The sequence below is a fragment of the Aegilops tauschii genome, chromosome 3 (genome assembly GCF_002575655.3).
Source record: "Aegilops tauschii subsp. strangulata cultivar AL8/78 chromosome 3, Aet v6.0, whole genome shotgun sequence".
In the NCBI taxonomy this organism is placed as follows: domain Eukaryota; kingdom Viridiplantae; phylum Streptophyta; class Magnoliopsida; order Poales; family Poaceae; genus Aegilops; species Aegilops tauschii.
Genome location: NC_053037.3, coordinates 63,826,597 through 63,850,274, shown reverse-complemented (window position 1 = coordinate 63,850,274; position 23,678 = coordinate 63,826,597). Strand labels below are relative to the sequence as shown.

Here is a 23,678-nt window from a genome sequence, read left to right as displayed (position 1 = left end):
AGCGAAGTGGATCTGCAGCGTGTACTTGAGCTTGTCGCCTTTGGGAGAGGTGAGGACGATGCCGGCTCCCAAGCCGGTGCGCATCTTGGACCCGTCAAAGTGCATCCGCCAATGGGTGGAGTCGGGAGCCGGCGGTAAGTACTGGGTCTCAGCCCAGTCGACGAGGAAGTCGGCCAATGCTTGCGACTTGATGGCGGTGCGGGGTTGATAGAAGATCGTGTAGGGCGCCAAGGCAATGGCCCATTTGGCCACCCGGCCGGATGCATCCCGGCTGCCTATGATCTCGGCGAGCGGGGCAGTGCACACAACCGTGATGGGGTGCTCTTGGAAGTAGGGCTTCAATTTCTTGGCGGCGAAGTACACCCCATAGCACATCTTCTGATAGTGCGGGTAGTTTTGCTTTGAGCTGGACAGTACATCGCTGAGATAGTAGACAAGCCTCTGGACCAGCTAGGCTCGGCCTTCCTTCGGGCGCTGGACCACAACGACAGTGCTGACGACTCGGCTTGTCGCGGCGATGTAGAGGAGCATGGGCTCCTTCTCAGTCGGCGCGGCCAGGACAGGCGGAGTGGTCAACATTTTCTTCAACTCATGGAAGGCTTGGTCGGCTTGATCATTCCACTCAAAGTGAGTGGACTTCTTCATGAGTCGGTACAGGGGGAGAGCCTTCTCTCCTAGTCGGCTGATAAAATGGTTCAGGGAGGCTAAGCAGCCAGTGAACTTCTGCACATCTCGCAGCTTGGTGGGAATCTCCATCCTCTCGATGGCTTTGATCTTGACAGGGTTGCACTCAATGCCGTGTTCGGAGACCAGGAAGCCTAGCAGCTGGCCGGCTGGTACTCCGAACACGCACTTCTCGGGGTTGAGCTTGATCTAGAATCGGCGCAAGTTGGCAAATGTTTCCTTCAGGTCTTCCAGCAAGGTACCGCGCTTCTCTGTCTTCACCACAATGTCGTCTACGTAGATGTGGGCATTTCTGCCGAGTTGTTTCAAGAGACATTTCTGCATGCAACGCTGAAAAGTGGCACCGGCGTTTCTCAAGCCGAATGTCATTGTTCGGTAGCAGAAAGCTCCAAAGGGTGTGATGAAGGCAGTCTTCAGGCGGTCAGCCGGGTCCAACTTGATCTGATGATACCCTGAGTATGCATCCAAAAAACACAACAGCTCGCATCCGGCTGTGGAGTCTATCACTTGGTCAATCCGTGGCAAAGCAAACGGATCCTTTGGGCAGGCCTTGTTCAAACTTGTGTAGTCTATACACATGCGCCACTTGTTATTCTTCTTCAAAACCAGAACTGGATTGGCAAGCCATTCTGGAAAGAACACTTCCATGATGAAGCCGGCTGCAAGGAGCCGGGCTATCTCTTCTCCCATGATTCTTCGCTTCTCTTCTGATAGTCGGCGGAGGGGTTGCCTGACCGGCTTCGCATCAGCTCGGACATGTAACTTGTGCTCGGCGAAATCCTTCGGGACACCCGGCATGTCCTTTGGGGACCATGCGAAGATGTCTCGATTCTCACGGAGGAAGTCGGCGAGCTCGCCTTCCTATTTATTGTCCAAGTTCGCCCCGATTACGGCGAACCTCTCCGGGTGTTCCGGGTCCAGGGGTATCTTCTTTGTGTCTTTCGCAGGCTGGAAGGAGCCCTGCGTATCACAGTCCTTGGGGTTGGGGGACAAGGCCGGCTGCTTGCCGGCCATGGCCACAACCCGCTCCAACATCTTCTTCTCCTCGGCCACCACGAGGGACTCGGCCAGCCGGCTGCTGGCCATGGCACACTCGATGGACTTCTTGTAGTCGCCGGCTACTGTGATGATCCCCTTCGAGCTCGGCATCTTCATCTTCAGGTAGGCATAATGGGGCACAGCCATGAACTTGGCCAAAGCAGGTCGGCCAAGTAGCGCATGATAGGGGCTCTCCAGGTCCACCACCTCGAACCATATTGCTTCCCGGCGGAAGTGATCTTTGTCTCCGAAGAGAACATCCATTTTGATCTTGCCGATTGGAGAGCAAGATAGGCCGGGTACGATACCAAGGAAGACAGTGCGGCTCGGCATGAGCTGCTTTGCTTTGATGTTCAGCTTGTCCATGGTGTCGCAGTACAGTATGTTGATACTGCTTCCGCCGTCTATTAGGACGCGGGAAAATCTGGCAGCTCGCCTCTCCGTCGCAAGGGTGACGTCCAAGACCATAGCATAGGAGCCAGGCAAAGGCATCACCTCTGGGTGGTCGGCCTGGCTCCAGCTGATGGGCTTTTCCGACCAGTGCATGAACTCGGCGGTGCTAGAGGCGACTGCATTTACTTCTTGGTGTTGCCGGCGTCGGCTGCGCTTGTCGTCGACCTGACTCGTGAAGACGACGTAGGCGTCGTGCGCTTCGGGGAACTCGTCTTGGATGGCGCCGACTGCCGACCGGGCCGCCGGCTGCTGGGGAGCTGGAGGCGGCGGGCCGGGAGGCGGAGGCGGCACCATCCCTTCGCCCTTGGTGATGCGGGTGAGCCAGTGGCATTTTCGTGTTGTATGGTTGAACGGCTTCGCGCCGCTGTAGAACTTGCAGGGAGCATCGAGTGCTTGCTCGTAGGAGAAGGACGGCTGCCAGGGCGGCCGGCCTCCCTTCTTCTTGGGAGCGGGCCGCTCCTCGGGCTGCTCGTCTTCAACTGTGGCCACCTGCCGACTGGAGGAAGTCGGCATGGGGCCCTTGCGCTTGTGGTCGTTCTGGTAGGGCGCCGGTTTGGGTCGCCAGCCAGCGTCTTGGGAGCCGGAGCGACTACCTTCCCCGAGGCATCCACTCGGAGCTCGGTCTTCATGGAGGAGTCGGCGGTGATCAGCAACTCATCGAGGGTAGCCGGCTCATCGCAAAGGAGTCGGTGCTTGAGGAGGGTGCCCTCTCGGCACTCGGCAGTGAAGTACTCGATGGCCTGGACCTCGTGCACTCCCTCGCAGGAGTTGCGAAGCTCGGCCCATCGCGTGAGGTAGTCGCGGGTCGACTCGTTGGGCCCTTGGACGCAGAGGGAGAGCTGGCGAGGCTTGGGAGGCCGCTTGTAGGTGCTGGTGAAGTTGCGGACGAAAACCTCGATGAAGTCCAGCCAGCTGTTGATGCTGTATGGCTTGAGGCTGTTGAGCCACGTGCGCGCCGTCCCCTGCAGCATCAAGGGGACGTACTTCACGGCGACGCGCCGATTGCCGTTGGCGATGCTGACGGCTGTGGAGTAGTCGATGAGCCAATCTTCTGGCTTCACCGAGCCGTTGTACTTGGGCGTGTCTCTGGGGAGCGAGAACCCTTTGGGGAAGGGCTCGTCGCGGATGCGGGGGCCAAAGCATGGCGGGCCGACATCGTCTTCTTCTTCTAACGCCAAGGACCGAGCAAGGCGGTCGATCCTGTGGCGGGCGTCACTCTCGCCGACTCCTTCTCGGCGGCCGAGTCGGTCGCCAAGAGTCGGATGCGTGATGGGCGGCGGAGTGAGGCGTCTTTCTCTTCGAGGCGGGGCAGGCGGCAGGTTTCCTTGGTGTTCGACCGCCCGAGGGCGGCCATCCGCGTCGCGCTCGATAGTGATGCGAGTCCGGCTGCGGCTGGCAGCCGGCTCCTTGTCTCTCTTCTGGCGGGTGCCACTCGCAGTCGGCGAGCGGGACGTCGCGGCGTGCTCCCGGCGCAGGGGATGGCTATCAGCACGGGCGCCGGCTTCGTGCCGTTCTGCAGCCGCGTCGATCAGCTGCTGGATCCGTCTTGTCATGTAGGGGAGCTCATCAGCCCCCAGCCCATTGAGCTCCTTTGCAGCCGCCTGAGCGGCTCGCAGATTCTCGAGCGGGGTGGCGTAGACGGGGCGATCTGCGCCCAGCATGCTGGCAACGGCTGTGCCGCGCTTCTGGACGAAGCCGGCTCGGCTCGGACCGCTGGGCGGCGGCGTCCCGAAGGCGGCGCGGTCGACTTCGCGCTGGTGGGCCTCAGCGAGGCGTCTCATCGAGGCTATCTTCTTGCTCTCCGCGATGAGGGCAAGACGGCGTGCCTCCAGGGTCTCGGCGTCGGCGTCGGCTGGGAGGGGGATGGAGAGGTCGTGCATCGCCGCTTGCTGAACATCGCGGGCGCTCCCGCCCGAGTTGGAGACGTGGCTGATGACCAGCACTTCGGTGACAGCGCTGCTGCCGCTGTCAGCTCGAGGGAGTGGGTCGTCGAAGACCACCACGTCGGAGGGGTAGGCGTCGAGTGACGTGGTGTCGGAGTCGATGAGCATCGGGTCGGTGGAGCCGACAGACTCCATGTGCGCAGCGGGCTCGCTGGAGACGTGAAGTTGGCCGAGGAGGCTGACGAGGCGGCTCTCGGGGTAATCGGTGCCTGCGTCGGACGCAGGCTCGTCGGAGATGCGAGTCTCGCCGAGCAGATCGGCGATGCAGCTCGCTGCGCAGGCGTCGTCGACGCCTTGCAGCGCGTCGGGGCAAACGCCATCGGGCGCAGCAGGCTGGCTGCGCTCGCGGGGAAGGAAGAGGGTTCCAGTCCAGAACAGGTCTCCGGACAACGGTGCACCTGGCCCCACGGTGGGCGCCAAATGTCGGGTGGTTGGTGCGACATATGCCAAGGGATGGCTTATCATTGTGGGAGCCAATAAAACGTCGCCGGTGCCTGGAAACGGGATGAGGCGAAGACATGCACGCCGGCGAATCTTACCCAGGTTCGGGGCTCTCCGCGGAGATAACACCCCTAGTCCTGCTCTGCGGGGTCTCCGCATGATCACTAGATCGATAAAGAGTAGCTACAATCGCTCCTGGAGCTGTTGGGATCAAGGGAGAGGAAGAACAAGGCTAGCTCTTGCCTCTCTCTATCTATGGTGTATGTGTGCGTGTGTTATGCTTGGAAGCCAAACATGCAGAGATGCCAACCCTTTGCATGGGTGCTCCGGGGGGTTTATATAGGCCTACCCCCCGGGGGTACAATGGTAATCCGATTGGGAACTGGCCCCAGCCGTCAGTGTCTACGTCTACCGGCTTCTCCGCCGGCTGCTGGGTACCGCCGGCTGGTGGGTCCCGCCGGCTGCCGGCTACTTGGTCGACAGGCCGGCCCCACCGCCTAGGGTCTTGTAGGCGGCTGCTTACTATAGCCGTGCCTCTGATGATGAGGGCTTTGTCGAGGTAAGCGTGGCTACAGTGATCCGCATCGGGGGCTATCACCGTAGCCTCACCTCGTCTTGTCTCCTTAATGGGGCTCCTGCTTCGAGGAAGGGAGTTGCCGGCTTCTGGAGGCCGGCTATGCTCCTGGCCGACTAGAAAAAGCCGGGCCGCCTTCACGCCTCTCTCTGGCTGAAGGGGCCCGCGGTCCTTGGGCCGTACAGGAGGGGGTCGTGGATGACGTTGCGGCTAGCGTGGCTACAGTGCCGGGCCGTACGGGAGACATCCCTCCCGTACGGCCTCCTGTAGCCATGCCTGCCTCGGGCTTCGGGGGTCGTGGGCCGCACTGTGGCCATGCCCCGTCAGGTCGTCGTTATGTAGGAGCGGTTGTGGTCTTGGCCGGCTTCTAGAAGTCGGCGTCCTTCTGGCCGGCTTCTTGGAGTCGGTGAGGCTAGGTCGCCTTCCGGGAGTCGGCTTTAGTGGTAGCCGGCCGGGGAAGGCGGCCCAAATGCTTGGAGTGCTTGAAGGCCAAAGGCCTGATAAATTTTCTGAAGAGCCAGGGGTAGTCGGTTAGGCTACCCGTGGCCAATTACTCCGACATGCGGGTAGTTTTGCTTCGAGCTAGACAGTACTTCGCTGAGATAGTAGACCGGCCTCTGGACCAGCTGGGCTCGGCCTTCCTCCGGGCGCTGGACCACAACAACAGTGTTGACGACTCGGCTTGTCGTGGCGATGTAGAGGAGCATGGGCTCCTTCTCAGTCGGCGCAGCCAGGACAGGCGGAGTGGTCAACATTTTCTTCAACTCATGGAAGGCTTGGTCGGCTTGATCATTCCACTCAAAGTGAGTGGACTTCTTCATGAGTCGGTACAGGGGGAGAGCCTTCTCTCCTAGTCGGCTGATAAAACGGTTCAGGGAGGCTAAGCAGCCAGTGAACTTCTGCACATCTCGCAGCTTGGTGGGAATCTCCATCCTTTCGATGGCTTTGATCTTGACAGGGTTGCACTCAATGCCGCGTTCGGAGACCAGGAAGCCTAGCAGCTGGCCGGCTCGCACTCCGAACACGCACTTCTCGGGGTTGAGCTTGATCTGGAATCGGCGCAAGTTGGCGAATGTTTCCTTCAGGTCTTCCAGCAAGGTACCACGCTTCTCTGTCTTCACCACAATGTCGTCTACGTAGACGTGGGCATTTCTACCGAGTTGTTTCAAGAGACATTTCTGCATGCAACGCTGAAAAGTGGCACCGGCGTTTCTCAAGCCGAATGTCATTGTCAGGTAGCAGAAAGCTCCAAAGGGTGTGATGAAGGCAGTCTTCAGGCGGTCAGCCGGGTCCAACTTGATCTGATGATACCCTGAGTATGCATCCAAAAAACACAACAGCTCGCATCCGGCTGTGGAGTCTATCACTTGGTCAATCCGTGGCAAAGCAAACGGATCCTTTGGGCAGGCCTTGTTCAAACTTGTGTAGTCTATACACATGCGCCACTTGTTATTCTTCTTCAAAACCAGAACTGGATTGGCGAGCCATTCTGGAAGAACACTTCCATGATGAAGCCGGCTGCAAGGAGCCGGGCTATCTCTTCTCCCACGATTCTTCGCTTCTCTTCTGATAGTCGGCGGAGGGGTTGCCTGACCGGCTTCGCATCAGCTCGGACATGTAATTTGTGCTCGGTGAAATCCTTCGGGACACCTGGCATGTCCTTTGGGGACCATGCAAAGATGTCTCGATTCTCACGGAGGAAGTCGGCGAGCTCGCCTTCCTATTTACTGTCCAAGTTCGCCCCAATCACGGCGAACCTCTCCGGGTGCTCCGGGTCTAGAGGTATCTTCTTCGTCTCTTTGGCAGGCTGGAAGGAGCCTTGCGCATCACAGTCCTTGGGGGTGGGGGACAAGGTCGGCTGCTTGCCGGCCATGGCCACAACCCGTTCCAACATCTTCTTCTCTTCTGCCACCACGAGGGACTCGGCCAGCCGGCTGCTGGCCATGGCACACTCGATGGACTTCTTGTAGTCGCCGGCTACCGTGATGATCCCCTTCGAGCTCGGCATCTTCATCTTCAGGTAGGCATAGTGGGGCACAACCATGAACTTGGCCAAAGCAGGTCGGCCAAGTAGTGCATGATAGGGGCTCTCCAAATCCACCACCTCGAACCATATCGCTTCCCGGCGAAAGTGATCTTTGTCTCCGAAGAGAACATCCATTTTGATCTTGCCGATTGGGGAGCAAGATAGGCCGGATACGATTCCATGGAAGACAGTGCGGCTCGGCATGAGCTGCTTTGCTTTGACGTTCAGCTTGTCCATGGTGTTGCGGTACAGTATGTTGATACGACTTCCGCCGTCTATCAGGACGCGGGAAAATCTGGCGGCTCGCCTCTCCGTCGCAAGGGTGACGTCCAAGACCATAGCATAGGAGCCAGGCGAAGGCATCACCTCTGGGTGGTCGGCCTGGCTCCAGCTGATGGGCTTTTCCGACAAGTGCATGAATTCGGCGGTGCTAGAGGCGACTGCGTTTACTTCTTGGTGTTGCCGGCGTCGGCTGCGCTTGTCGTCGACTTGGCTTGTGAAGACGACGTAGGCGTCGTGCGCTTCGGGGAACTCGTCTTGGATGGCGCCGACTGCCGGCCGGGCCGCCGGCTGCTGGGGAGCTGGAGGCGGCGGGCCGGGAGGCGCAGGCGGCACCATCCCTTCGCCCTTGGTGATGCGGGTGAGCCAGTGGCATTTCCGTGTTGTATGGTTGGACGGCTTCGCGCCGCTGTGGAACTTGCAGGGAGCATCGAGTGCTTGTTCGTAGGAGAAGGACGGCTGCCAAGGCGGCCGGCCACCCTTCTTCTTGGGAGCGGGCCGCTCTTCGGGCTGCTCGTCTTCAATGGTGGCCACCTGCCGACTGGAGGAAGTCGGCATGGGGCCCTTGCGCTTGTGGTCGTTCTGGTAGGAGCGCCGGTTTGGGTCGCCAGCCGGCATCTTGGGAGCCGGAGCAACTACCTTCCCTGAGGCGTCCACTCGGAGCTCGGCCTTCATGGAGGAGTCGACAGTGGCATACTTGTCGGCGGTGATCATTAACTAATCGAGGGTAGCCGGCTCATCGCAGAGGAGTCGGTGCTTGAGGAGGGTGCCCTCTCGGCACCCGGCAGTGAAGTACTCGATGGCCTGGACCTCGTGTACTCCCTCGCAGGAGTTGCGGAGCTCGGCCCATCACGTGAGGTAGTCGTGGGTCGACTCGTTGGGCCCTTGGACGCAGAGGGAGTGCTGGCAAGGCTTGGGAGGCCGCTTGTAGGTGCTGGTGAAGTTGCGGACGAAAACCTCGGTGAAGTCCAGACAGCTGTTGATGCTGTATGGCTTGAGGCTGTTGAGCCACGTGCGCGCCGTCCCTTGCAGCATCAAGGGGACGTACTTGACGGCAACGCGCCGATTGCCGTTGGCGATGCTGACGGCTGTCGAGTAGTCGATGAGCCAATCTTCCGGCTTCACTGAGCCGTTGTACTTGGGCGTGTCTCTGGGAAGCGAGAACCCTTTGGGAAAGGGCTCGTCTTGGATGCGGGGGCCAAAGCATGGCGGGCCGACATCGTCTTCTTCTTCTAACGCCAAGGATCGAGCCAGGCGGTCGATCCTGTGGCGGGCGTCATTCTCGCCGACTCCTTCTCGGCGGCCGAGTCGGTCGCCAAGAGTCGGATGGGCGACAGGCGGTGGAGTGAGGCGTCTTTCGCTTCGAGGCGGGGGAGGAGGCAGGTTTCCCTGGTGCTCTATAGCTCAAGGGCGGCCATCCGCGTCGCGCTCGATAGTAATGCGAGTCCGGCTGCGGCTGGCAGCCGGCTCCTTGTCTTTCTTCTGGTACGCACCGCTCGCAGTCGGCGAGCGGGACGTCGCAGCGTGCTCCCGGCGCGGGGGATGGCTATCAGCTCGGGCGCCGGCTTCGTGCCGTTCGGCTGCCGCGTCGATCAGCTGCTGGATTCGTCTTGTCATGTAGGGGAGCTCATCGGCTCCCAGCCCATTGAGCTCCTCTGCGGCCGCCTGAGCGGCTCGCAGATTCTCGAGCGGGGTGGCGTAGACGGGGCGATCTGCGCCCAGCATGCTGGCAACGGCTGCGCCGCGCTTGTGGACGAAGCCGGCTCGGCTCGGGCCGCTAGGCGGCGGTGTCCCGAAGGCGGCGCGGTCGACTTCGCGCTGGTGGGCCTCGGTGAGGCGTCTCATCGAGGCTATCTTCTTGCTCTCCGCGATGAGGGCAAGGCGGCGTGCCTCGAGGGTCTCGGCGTCGGCGTCGGCCAGGAGGGGACGGAGAGGTGGTGCATCGCCGCTTGTTGAGCGTCGCGGGCGTTCTCGCCCAAGTTGGAGACGTGGCTGATGACCAGCACTTCGGTGACAGCGCTGCTGCCGCTGTCAGCTCGAGGGAGGGGGTCGTCGAAGACCACCACGTCGGAGGGGTAGGCGTCGAGCGACGCGGTGTCGGAGTCGACGAGCATCGGGTCGGTGGAGCCGACCGACTCCATGTCCGCAGCAGGCTCGCTGGAGACGTGAAGTTGGTCGAGGAGGCTGACGAGGCAGCTCTCGGGGTAGTCGGTGCCTGCGTCAGACGCAGGCTCGTCGGAGATGCGAGTCTCGCCGAGCAGATCGGCGAGGCGGCTCGCTGCGCAGGCGTCGTCGACGCCTTGCAGCGCGTCGGGGCAAACGCCATCAGGCGCAGCAGGCTGGCTGCGCTCGCGGGGAAGGAAGAGGGTTCCCGTCCAGAACAGGTCTCCGGACGACGGTGCACCTGGCCCCACGGTGGGCGCCAAATGTCGGGTGGTTGGTGCGACATATGCCAAGGGATGGCTTATCATTGTGGGAGCCAATAAAACGTCGCCGGTGCCTGGAAACGGGATGAGGCGAAGACATGCACGCCGGCGAATCTTACCCAGGTTCGGGGCTCTCCGAGGAGATAACACCTCTAGTCCTGCTCTGCGGGGTCTCCGCATGATCACTAGATCGATAAGGAGTAGCTACAATCGCTCCTAGAGCTGTTAGGATCAAGGGAGAAGAAGAACAAGGCTAGCTCTTCCTTCTCTCTATCTATGGTGTGTATGTGTGTGCTATGCTTGGAAGCCAAACATGCAGAGGTGCCAACCCTTTGCATGGGTGCTCCGGGGGTACAATGGTAATCCGACTGGGATCTGGTCCCAGGCGTCAGTGTCTACGCTCGCCGGCTTCTCCGCCGGCTGCTGGGTCCCGCTGGTTGGTGGGTCCCGCCGGCTGCCGGCTACCTGGTCGACAGGCCGGCCCCACCGCCTAGGGTTTTGTCGGCGGCTGCTTACTATAGCCGCACCTCTGATGATGAGGGCTTTGTCGAGGTGAGCATGGCTACAGTGGGCCGCTTCGGGGGCTATCACTGTAGCCTCACCCTGTCTTGTCTCCTTAATGGGGCTCCTGCTTCGAGGAAGGGAGTGGCCGTCTTCTGGAGGCCGGCTATACTCTTGGCCGACTAGGAAGAGCCGGGCCGCCTTCACGCCTCTCTCTGACTGAAGGGGCCCGCAGTCCTTGGGCCGTACAGGAGTGGGTCGTGGATGACGTCGTAGCTGGCGTGGCTACAGTGCCGGGCCGCACGGAAGACATCCCCCCGTATGGCCTCCTGTAGCCATGCCCGCCTCGGGCTTAGGGGGTCGTGGGCCGCACTGTGGCCATGCCCCGTCAAGTCGTCGTTATGTAGGAGTGGTTGTGATCTTGGCCGGCTTCTTGGAGTCGGTGAGGCTGGGTCGCCTTCCGGGAGTCGGCTTTAGTGCTAGCCGGCCGGGGAAGGCGGCCCAAATGCTTGGAGTGCTTGAAGGCCCAAAGGCCTGATAAATTTTCTGAAGAGCCAGGGGTAGTCGGTTAGGCTACCCGTGGTCATTTACCCCGACAAGTTGGGTTGCCCGGCTCCTGTGTTTACTACCTTACATTCCGCTTGTTTGGCAAAGGTAGTAAAGGGAGAACTACTGCGATTGTGTTTCTGGTTCGCCCGGTCAAACACCACAATAGAGAAAGCAGAAAACTGACTGTCATGATGCGGCGAGAGCTGGTCAGCAACTCGGTGACTTACTAAATCCCTAGTGATTTCTTCCGTATTACACAAAGGACTGGCTCTCTTCCATTCACACGCATAAGGCATCCAAGTACGGATAGCCGCATACGCACCAGGGGCTATCTTACAGTTCCATTGTCAAAAACTCCTATGGCTAAGTGAGAGTGATAAAGCTGCATAGTCGGATTGCCTGGTTCACCGCACTGACACCTCCTTTCCGGACCAAGACGTTGGGTCAAGTGTGGTCATGTGTTATTCCGAACACCCCCGTAGTATCTACGTGGGGGATGAAGCCGACGACTGCCAAACTCTCACGGATAAAAACGGCTGCCTCTGTTACGGGGATGAAACCGTCACAAGGCAAGTGGGTGGCTTCCTCCGTTACAGAGAAGAACATCAAGGAGCTCCGGGAGGCGGGGTATTTAACTGCGGAGATCACGCACAGGCTCCTGGCCCCGAAGCAGGTCATCCCCACTCCGGAGCCTGGCGAAAGAGTGGTATTCATCCCCCACTTCCTCCGCTGACCAGGGATTCCTCTCCACTCCTTTGTTCGCGGTCTCATGTTCTATTACGGGCTAGATTTTCATGATCTAGCTCCGAACTCCTTCCTCCACATCTCGGCGTTTATCGTCATGTGTGAGGCATTCCTCCCACACTTTGGCCTGTGGCTCAAGAGCTTCAATGTGAAGCCGAAGGTGGTCGACGGGCAGCAGGCGGATTGTGGTGGTGCCATGGTGAGCAAGCTCCCCAAAGTTACCTGGCCCAAAGGGGCCTCCGTGGAGACCATCAAGATATGGCAGCAGGAGTGGTTTTACATCACCGAGCCCCGCGGCACCAAGTGGGCGGCCACTTCTGCATTTAGAACCGGACCCCCGCTGCGGCTTGCGTCATGGACCAACAAGGGTCTGGACTGGGGATCATTCGACGAGGCACTGATGCTACAAAAGCGCATCAAAAATATCATAGAACAGGGCACCAGCCTCACTAACGTGATCCAGGTGATGCTCGTCTGCTGAACTCTACCCTATCAGCGATGGTCTCTCCGTATGTGGGAGTTCAATCCGGAAGGGCCACGGACCCTGCAGCGATTCTTTGGCACAACACACAAAGAGATCTGGAAGCTGCTCTTCAAAGCTCAGAAGTCATGGCCGAAGACGTTCGAGGACATCGGCCTCGACTGCAATCATCCAGCCACTCCGGTAAGTGTTCAATTTCTGAACATAACTTAGTTTATAAATAAAAGGAGTGTATTAAGAATTCCATCCTCTAAACAGGGCTGGAAGAAGGAGGCGGAGCGGATCAGATGTTCATCTCCACTGCCCGAAAACCCAGCTGATCCTCTACTAATGAGGATGCTGGTCCCGGCGCCCTATCAGGCGCCGGAGAAAAAGGCCAAGAAGAAGAACAAGGAGACTAAAGATGGTCTCCGTCGCAAAGGTACTTTAGACGCAGTATCCGGAGAGTCCGAAACTCACTCCTCCCACGAGGAGGATGAAGATGAAGAGCAGGAGGAGGCAGAAAGCAATCCTTCCCTGAAGGGGAGGAAGAAGAAGAGGGCGGCCTCCGAAGACCCAGAGGTGGAGGCGTCCAAAAGGGGGAAATATCCCTCCCAGACGGCTCGGATTCGGACGCCGAAGCCATCCCCGAGTGGCGCCGCAGGTCGAAGCCCCTCGCCACATCGTAAGTATCCGAGGATGGCTTACATAAATTCAGTCTTGATGATTATGGTCTTAACACATTGAATGGTGTAGTCTGGCCCGTGATGTCCCCCAACAATCATCGGAGGGGAATTCTTTGGATCCAGGGATGATGGAGAGCGATTCACCTCCGCGAGCCTCCCCGCCAACCGCCATGGACGACACCAAAGTGTTGTCCCGAAGGGCCTCTCCGGGCCACGGAGTGGTACGGGAGGCCACCAAAACGGCGCCAGAGGGAAATGCCTTGGCTGCTGAGAACATGGGGGGTGCAACCCCCATGGAGACTGATGGCGGGGGCCTTGATTAGCTCGGCCCCCAGCCGAACCCCGTTCTGGAAACCCAAACAGCTGCGGAACCGAATGAGCGATCCCCTTCAAGGGAGGGCGGAGCTCCAACTCCAGCGGCGACCTCCGTTAATCTGGAGGCGCCGAACACACTGATGGAGGCACTGCAACGTGCTTCCATTGTGGAGGAGCACCGCACCCTGATGGGTGTAGTGGTTGAGAAGGTTTAGTCCGCCAAGAGCGGACTGAACGAAGCCTTCACTAGCCTGCTAACAGGCTTCGAGGTAGGCGATGTAATGGTCTTGGCCGCTTTTCATATGAAAAATATGCCTGTATATAGATAGTAGCCCCTGAGACTCTGTTCCGCCTTTGGAAAAAATGCCGAACAGAGGATCGATAATTTTCGCGGGAGATAATGTACTTTTCTATTTTGACAAACATGCTTCACTGTTAGCGGCAACTGCCCAGGCCGCCGAAGTATCCGAGCTCAAGCGGAAGCTGGGGCTGGCCGATGAGGATCTCGTCTGCATCAACAAGAGGTTTGATGAAGCGCAAGGTATGTTTCGAATGTCACATTCATGCTTGTATTGATATGCAGACTCTAAGTTGAAGCTCAGGCGCTGCTATGTGTATGGTTGCAGGTAGTGCTATTGCGGTCAAGACTCTCAGGGGTGAACTTGCCCAAGCCAAGGAGCAGGCAAGGATAAACAAAGCGGCTGCTGATAAAGTGGCCGCGGAGTTAAAGTCCGAACAGGTCCTCCACCGTCAGTACGAGGAGCGGGGGACCGAAGTGGAGTAAGCGCTCAAGGACGCTGAGGGAGTCCTGGATTAAGGGGTCCTCGGGCGTCTGGGCTGTGTAACATGGGCCAGACTGATGGGCTATGAAGATACAAGACAGAAGACTTCTTCCCGTGTCCGGATAGGACTCTCTTTTGCGTGGATGGCAAGCTTGGCATTCGGATATGTAGATTCCTTCCTCTGTAAACCGACTTTGTACAACCCTAGTCCCCTCCGGTGTCTATATAAACCGGAGGGTTTAGTCCGTAGAGGCAATCATAGTCGTAATCTTAATCATACAAGCTAGACTTCTAGGGTTTAGCCATTACGATCTCGTGGTAGATCAACTCTTGTAATCCACATATTCATCAAGATCAATCAATCAGGAAGTAGGGTATTACCTCCATCAAGAGGGCCCAAACCTGGGTAAACATCGTGTCCCCCGTCTCCTGTTACCATCGACCCCAAACGCACAGTTTGGGACCCCCTACCCGAGATTCGCCGGTTTTGACACCGACATTGGTGCTTTCATTGAGAGTTCCGCTGTGTCGTCACCAGAAGGTTCGATGGCGCCATCAATCATCTACAACAATGCTGCCCCGCGGAAAGATTTTCTCCCCGGCCAGCTCTTCGTATTCGGCGGCTTCGCACTGTGGGTCAACTCGCTTGGCCATCTAGAGCAGACCGACAGCTACGCCCCAGGTCACCAGATTAGTTTTGGAAATCTGGATTATGTCGTTGATATCCCAGGAGACTTGATCTTCCAAGGGTTCACGACCCCAACCTCCGCTCTGGCTTTAGATCCGGAGCGCATCGCCATGTCCGAAGATGGGACTACTGAGTCCGCCGGACTGTCTGCGGCCACTAAGCCAAGCACGGGAGAACCGGAGGAAGTAGTGTCGCTCACAACCATCATGAAGCCGGACCCTTCTCCAGACACTGGCTCTGAACCCTCGGAGTCAGCATCGTGTGAGCCCAGCCAAGGAGTTTTCCTCCGGCCGTACTCCATGGGTTTCCTTCTCCCTGGTCAAACCTCGCCTTTAAGCAAGGCTATGAACTTGATGCGATCCCTCGTCATTACAGAGGAGCAATATCCGAACTATGCCCAGCCCGGACTAGGGGCTGAGAGCAGGGAATTTTACGTCCGACCCACCACCCACTTCATAGCCACTATCGAGGACTTAACTGACATGCTTGACTACGGCTCCGAGGACATCGACGGTATGGACGACGATGCCGGAGAAGAGCAAGCCGAAAACCCGCCGTTTACCGGATGCTGGACGACCACCTTTTCGTATGACGTGTACATGGTGGACACACCCAAAGAGGGTAGCGGCGATGATAAAGAAGATCCAGTCGAGGATAAACCTCGTGAGACACAGCCAAAGCACCGACGCCAGCGACGCCGCTCTAAATCACGCCGTGCAAGAGACAGCAATAGCGGCACAGGAGGCAACAACACTCCGGACGATGCCGAAGACAAAGAAGAACCCGTCGAGCCGACCTCTGAACAGGACGACCGGGAAGATGGGCAAGTTAGCCCCGATGAACAGGCTGAAAATGAAGACTCGGAGGACAGTAATTATCTCCCTCTCTCCGAGGATGAGGCGAGCCTCGGCAATGAGGATTTTATCGTGCCTGAGAAACCTCTCGAGCAGGAGCGCTTTAAGCATCGGCGAATTGCCACTGCAAGGAGCCTAAGGAAAAAGCAGCAGCAGCTTGAAGCTGATCAAGATCTACTCAACGATAGATGGACTAATGTCCTGGCAGTCGAGGAATACGGCCTTGAGCGCCCAACCAAAAGTTACCTGAAGTGCAAACTGCTACCCCAATTTGACGACGAGGCCCTCGAGCCCGCGCCATCAGCGTGTAATGCGGCTGACCGCCCACCTCGTCGCCGGGACAAAACGACAACTCAAGCCCAACACCAGCCCATACTACTTCGCTATAAAGGTAGAGATATAACAGCTCGGGGATATACATATGACTTGCGGCAAGACCTGGACAGTAGAGCAGGCCAGACCAGATCGATCTACGGATCGCGGGGGCGTGCCCCGACGCGCGACGATAGCTATCTAGCCGGACGTGACAAGCATAATCACGTCCGGGCCGAAAACCGCAGACGGACTCCATCCGAGCTACGTCGCGACTTGGCCCGATATAGAGGCGCCGCATACCCCCTCTGCTTCACTGATGAAGTAATGGAGCACGAATTCCCAGAAGGGTTTAAACCCGTGAATATCGAATCCTATGATGGAACAACAGATCCCGCGGTATGGATTGAGGATTTTCTCCTCCATATTCATATGGCCCGCGGTGATCACGACAAAAAAAATACACTTCCGTGATGATACGTGTTTGTCACAGTAGGTCACATTTTCTGTCATGCATGTACGTCCATGACAAATTTATGACAGAATCAAGATAGTCATACCTGTGCTGTCGTAGAAGTGTTCCACGACATTAGCAAAATTATCATCACGGAAGTGTCCACTTCCATGACGATAAATCGCGCGTCACAGAAGTGCTTTCGTCAAGGGTGACCGACACGTGGCATCCACCGTAACGGAACGCCGTTAAGCTATCGGGTCCGGTTTTGGATCCGATAACCCGTTAACAGCCCGGACCAATGGGGATTTTCCACGTGTAAAATCATCATTGGCCGGAGGAAACACGTGTTGCCTCACCGTTGGGACAGATGTCATCCACTCATTGGACAGGAGGCGCCTATGATAGGTCGACACGTGGAACGGCCCAACAGTGGCCCATTCCGGTGAAAAAGGCCGGCCCAGTAAAAAATAGCAGGCCAGCCCATATAAGGCCTACTTGTGTCAGGTCCATTTAAGCCCACGGCCCATACGAGATGTGCCAATTCGGCCCGTCAACGGCCCGTTAAAGATTTGACACCATTGCAGCCCATCGTCAGTTCGAGCCCATTAACAGCCCGCTATATATTTGGGCTCAATATCGGCCCGATGAGATTTCGGCCTGTTAACGTCCCATTCACGATGTACATCTTTCGGCCTTTTAGCGACCCATTTAAATATTGGGCTAATTTCCGGCCCGGTGTGTCTTTCAGCCTGTTGACGGCCCATAAATCAGTTGGGCCATTTGTAGTCGGACCTGAGTTTCGGCGTTTTAGCGACCCATTTAAGTGTTGGGCCAATTTCCGGCCCAGTGTGTCTTTCAGCCTGGTGACGGCCCATATATCTGTTGGGCCATTTGTAGTCGGACCCGTGTTTTGGCCTTTTAGCGACCCATTTAAGTGTTGGGCCAATTCCCGGCCATGTGTGCCTTTCAGCCTGTTAATAGACCATAAATGAGTTGGGCCATTTGTAGTCGGACCTGAGTTTTGGCCTTTTAACGGCCCATGCCCTTCATGGTCAAATACCAGCCCGGTTTCTCTTTCGGCCTGCTAAAGGCCCACAACACAGTTGGGCCATTTACAATATGACCTGACTTTCGGCCTCTTAGGGGCCCATGCTCTTCCTGGTCCAGTACAAGCCCGCTGTCTCTTTCGGCCTGCTAAAGGCCCACAACACAGTTGGGCCATTTACAATATGACCTGACTTTCGGCCTCTTAGGGGCCCATGCTCTTCCTGGTCCAGTACAAGCCCGCTGTCTCTTTCGGCCTGCTAAAGGCCCACAGTATAGTTGGGCCATATGTAGCCCGAACTTAGTAACGGCCCGTGAAATCAATTTGGCCCACCTGTTGCCCGCTTCGATGTTAGCCTGTTAACGACCCGGGAGTTAAGAGGGCCGACCATTAACTTTCGGCCTGGTAACGGCCCATTAAATTAATGGGCCCACTAAAGTTCGTACTTGTCTTTAGGCCAAATTAGATAATTTGAGCCCATTACGATGAGCAATTATGCACAGGACCAAAACCGATCAAGCAAAGGTACGACATACAGGGAAAAACGTTGCACATCCAGCATATATTACAGGAAATTACATCCACTCGGCAATCAAAGATTGATGCGAGTGCAAATAAATGAACAGAACCTAACGATCTACAACAACACAACCTGCAACCTCAGCACGGATGACGCCCATAAGCCTGTGGGCAAGTTCTTGCTGCTTTGCTACACTGTCTCTGAAAACATTGATTAGTTGTTGTGTCGCACGACTCTGCACCTCTGATTCCTCCACCATTTCCATCATTCCTTCAGCCATTAATTGGTTCACAAACATGCATTTTTTCCGATGCATTCGAGACAGAGGATACTGAATAGATTCAGATGACGATTTTGGCAGGCTTGTATTATTGATAGTGGAGAGTGTCTCGACCACTGCATCATAACATAAATTAGGAGGGGAACCAAACAGATTAATCATGAGTTATTGGCATATTACCTGGCCTAGATTTATTGGAAAGACACAATGGGGTTGCCTTGCTGTTTTCAGAGTTTGTCTTCTTATCTTCAGCAGCCTGCACGAAATTAAGACACTAGCATTGCTATCATTGGCCAAGTCAGATAATAGGAAAGCAACATTGGCACAACGAACGTTTGGGCAACTAGCCAACACCAAATTAACACAATATGGCACAGCTATCATCAGCCAGGTAAGGTAATACGAAAGCAACATTGACACAATGAATGAATGGGCAACCAGAGCAGCACTACAATTCACTAATGTGCATGATATGAGATAGTACACTCATACAACTCAGTATGCAAAACTACCAGGTAGTTTTCTTTACAAAAATCAACATTGGCGCCTTTGACATTGTGCTACAACTAATTTTAGATCACACAAAGGTTGGATTCACGCCGATTAACAAAATACATGCTGATGTAAAAATTTAGTGATATACAACAGGTACTTACATCAGCACTGGAGCACAGAGAATTCTCGCAAGATATTTTCCTTGAATACAATGCCAATGAAGGAAATCTTCTATCATTTAACCTTATTTTCTAAAACATAGATGGGTAAGAAACATCTAGAAAATATGATCAGAATGCTATAAAATTTCATGATGCGAGGATACGCACACGCTTCTTAGAATAGAGTTGACATTCTTTTGCTGGACTGGAGCGGACTAGTTCTTTGGCCACTGGAATCTGCTTATTATCAGTGGGAGTTGGGTTTCTCTGTGCTGGAGCAGTATCTATGAAAAATGGAGTTGGTTTATTATCTCCTGGCGTTTGGATCTTTTGCAAAGACCTGGTTTGTAACCCTTCAGATTCTAACATAGCCGTCTTCCCCTTGCATGCCTTATATAGAAGAATGGTGCTTCAATTATAAAACATGCTACAGCAGAGATGGAATAGGTACTGAAGAATAGAAAGGCATGAAATATTGACATGTATTCCCTCCATCCGGAAATAAATGGATGGCTCTAGGCGTATTTTAGTTCTAGATACATCCAGTTTTATCCATTTCTGCGACATGTAATCCAGACGGAGGGAGTATGATGTAAGAGCTAGGGATACGATAGGACAACATAGTAAAAAAACACAGAAAACCCACTGCAGAACCAAAGTAATCAAACCCACTGATATGAGATAGTACACTCATGCAGCTCAGGACGCAAAACTACCAGGCAGTTTTCCTTACAAAAATCAACATTGTGGCCTTTAATCATACATTTTGCTACAACTAAATTTATATCAGAGAAAGGTTGGATTCACGCCGATTAACAAAATACATGCTGATGTAAAAATATAGTGATATACAACAGGTACTTACATCTGCATTGGAGTATAGAGAATTCCTGCAAGAATCTTTCCTCAGAGACGATACCAGTGCAGAAATTCTTCTATCCATTAAGCTTATTTTCTAAAAGAGAGATGGGTAAGAAACATGTAGGAAATATGATCAGCATGCTATAAAATTTCATGATGCAAGGATACGCACACGCTTCTTAGAATGGAGTTGACATATTTTTGCTGGACTGGAGCGGACTAGTTCTTTGGCCACTGGAATCTGCTTATTATCAGTAGGAGTTGGGTTTCTCTGTGCTGGAGCAGTATCTATAAAAACTGGAGTTGGTTTATTATCTCCTGGCGTTTGGATCTTTTGCAAAGACCTGGTTTGTAACCCTTCAGATTCTAACATAGTCTTCTTCCCCTTGCATGCCTTGTATAGAAGAATGTGCTTCAATTATAAAACATGCTACAGCAGAGAAATGGAATAGGTACTGAAGAATAGAAAGGCATGACATATTGACATGTATTCCCCCCATCCGGAATAAAGTGGATGGGTCTAGGCGTATTTCAGTTCTAGATTCATCCTTTTTTATCCATTTCGGCAACATGTAATCCGGACGGAGGGAGTATGGTGTAAGAGCTAGGGATACGACAGTACACCACAGTAAAAAAACACTAGTTGAATGTAAAACTGTATGCTAGCAGAATACGTACAGAAAAAATTAAGGCAACATACACGTGTATGATTGGGAAACTAAGATGGCATTGCAATAGAGCACTAGAACATCACTTCAATGTAAAAAAACATGGTATGGTAGACAGATGAAGTACATACTGATGAATAACAATGCATAAGATATTCAGAAGCACGATGTCCAAATTAAGGAGATGGCATTGCGATAGAGCAAGGACCTTGTGGGTTGAAGAGGATTCAACATCTTTGTGCAAGTCTTCTGAAGAATTGCCTTTACATGTTCCATCATATTGGGTATCATTGACATCAAGTTTATTGGCCTTTACATTGCTCCATGAGGTTCTTGTGGATATATCAGTGTGTGCAATTATATCTGACATGCATGGAAGACAACTAGTAGTTAGATTTATGTAATGAGTGCCTGTAGGAGACGACATAAATAGTAGGACTGGGGTTAACTAGCAGCAACAGGTCTCAAAAACTAAAGGGAGAACACCGATGAAAGCTACAGAATATGTATCGTTTGTACTCGAGATTAACTAGATGGCACACAAAAGTATTAAAGAACAACATAGGTAATACTAGAAGTGGTATAATACTATAATTACCAGCCTGTGGGATAGCATTGGCTGATGCACTACTGGAATCAGGGATTTTGCCGTCTGCTAGCTGACGGCAAAGAAGGTCTTTGCCATCAGCTACCAAACAGCAGACGGCAAAGAACCGGCAGACGGTAAAGAAGGTCTTTGCCATCTGTCATTTCGTTGCCGTCTCCTGGCAGACGGCAAAGAAGCTTTGCCATCTGCCAGCGGACGGCAAAGAGATGCCAGTACATTGCAATGGTCCACCCCCCTCTTTGCCATCTGCTGGCAGACGACAAAGATTCTTTGCCATCTGCTGGCAGAGGGCAAAGAGGTGGGGCTATCTTTTTTCTGCGAGTAAAAAAAACCGTTGCCCCCATCTCCTCTATCTCTATCCCCTCTCTCTCTCCGCCCCACCCCTCTCTCTCTCCCGCTCGTCTCTCCCTCTCCCTCGCGCGAGCAGATACGGCGGCCTCCCTCGACCCCGCGCCGCTGCGCCACCTCGCGTCTGCCCGCCAGTGAGCACCGCCTCCTCGCCGGACCCCAGGAGCCCCGCCGCCCGCGCTGCCGCCTGCGCCATGTCGCGCGCCGCCACCTCCCCACAAGCTCGCCGCCCCGCACTAAGCTCCTTTGCGCCCCGCCCGCGTCCCCGCGTTGCCGCGACCGCCCCATGCTGCCTCACGCCCGGATCCGGCCGCGGGAGGTCCGGACACTCCGGATCCGGCCTCCTCCTCGCCGTATCCAAAGATACTTGTATGGGGATCCGGCCTTCTCCTCGCCGCTGCCGCAGGCATTGAACCGCCCCGTCCCCGATGTTCGCGAAGCGCTTCTTGCAGAGGAAGCTGCACCAGGTCTCGCCCCACCCCCTCTCCCGCTCTATCCTGTCAGATTTGGGGTCGATCAGACCGTCTTCACCGGGGCTGGTCGGCGGAGTTTTCTTCCGGTGCTGACCGTGGCCGTGTTAGAGATTCTGTTTGTCTGGATGTTGCTACAGGGAGGAGGGGGAGAGAAAGGAGGCAGTGGAGGAGGAGGAGGGGCGGCCGGTGATGTGGCCTAGCTGGAGGCGCAGATCGCGCTCCACTACGGCATCCCCTACGCCTCCTCCGTCATGGCGTTCGACCCCGTGCAGCAGCTGCTTGCCGTGGGGACGCTGTAAGCCCCCAACCTCCCTCCACTCGTTCTAACTTTGCCTACACTTCAAAATAAGTTAAACCAAAGCTGATATCTCTGTCAACCTGTGTTACCACCCTCTGAATCCGAGCAACAACCATTTCTTGTCATATAGCGAGACATCCAAATAAGCATCTAAAGTAGGTCATTTGTAGTGTGCCCATCCTGCATTCAACTCTTAAGCTTGAAGCCTTAATGCAGTTCAGATCATTGCTTGAGTCGAGCCAATAGAACATACCAGCAAGCCCTTGAGCACATTTTCGGTGTCCATGTTATGTCCACCTCCTGTTGAATTGATGGTGACTGCGCTTCAAACTGCAGGGATGGGAGGATCAAAATCTTTGGGGGTGATAATATCGAAGGCATCCTCATAACGCCAAAGAGCATGCCATACAAGTATCTTCAGGTTTGGCACTTCATACAGAAAGAGTAGCCCGATTTGTTAACTGTAGGATGGACCAAACTGTAGGAATTTGGTCATTGGTCTTGGCACATGGAGCAGCAGCACAATGCAAAACTGCTCCGCTAAAAAAACAGAGCAGCTAGCCAACCAAACTGAGATACAATGTAGACAGGCAGGCAGCAAGTACTCCAACTAGTTAGCAGACATATTTTTCCCTTCCAATCCCCTTCTTGCTGTTGTGATTACCACCAACAAAGAACTGTTGATCAATAGTACTATTCACTTCTAATATTGTGCTCCGCAGAGAATTTTATCCGGCCTCCTCATCCTCCGCGGGAAAGAATAAAATGGATCTTTTTTGGTTAGGCGAAATTTATGTCTGTACATGCTTGATATGAAAGGAGGGGTTTATCTAATTAACTACACATATGGTTTCACATTCCACCTGTGTGCTCGCAATTTAAATGCAGTATATTTTACTCACCAATACATCTTGAACAATCTAAAAAATATATAGCTTGGTTTATCTTTGTAACTCCTTATCTGATTTTTTCCATTTTCCACATTGTTGTGTCTATTTTCTCAGTTTGGTCCTGTGTAAATACTTGTCTTAGGGGTCTCTGTATTGGATATACACGGAATATTCAATTTGTCTCAAATGCTCAGTGGTAAAAACCAGCCATGCTGGCGGTTCTTATCAGTGTGATGGTATGCTAACTGTTTCTGATATAATTCTGCTCTAAAAGCCCTACACTATTTTTGTCTTGTAGATACGCCGTGCAGACAAATGCTGAGTTAAAAGGTCATAAATTTACACTAATTTAAGATTGTCTTGATCTCAAGTGCTGGCTCCTACAGCATTGCATTTCAGCAAGTGAAATGCTACATTTCTACTCCTAACCCATTCTCTCTTTCTTAGTGTTTTTGTTATGCAGGTTGGAAGAAAAGAAGAAGATCCAGAGAAGATCTTAGTAATAAGATAGTTTTTATGAAAATAGATATATAGTTTTAGGTCATTTCTTGTAATTTTAGATATGGAGTGCTTGCCTTTAGTTTTTGTTTTGACTTTGTGAAACTTGCTACTCTTGGTAACATGTGTATGATATGTGTTGGATATATATGTGTTCATGAGTATCGGTAATATGTGTTGGATATGCTATATTGGTCATATATATATATATATATATATATATATATATATGTGTGTGTGTGTGTGTGTGTGTGTGTGTGTCTGTGTTTGTTTTCTATGAAAATGAATTGATATAAGAAAAAACAGAATTAAATGGGGCAAT

At 54.2% G+C, this 23,678-nt stretch overlaps 1 long non-coding RNA gene across 1 annotated transcript; it reads left to right on the top strand.

Moving 5' to 3' along the window:
• Positions 1-21,206: 21,206 nt before the first annotated feature.
• On the top strand, positions 21,207-23,527 carry LOC120976469 (uncharacterized). Its single transcript, XR_005771993.3, has 2 exons — positions 21,207-21,965; positions 22,305-23,527. It is a non-coding gene; the product is annotated as an uncharacterized lncRNA (long non-coding RNA).
• Positions 23,528-23,678: the final 151 nt, after the last annotated feature.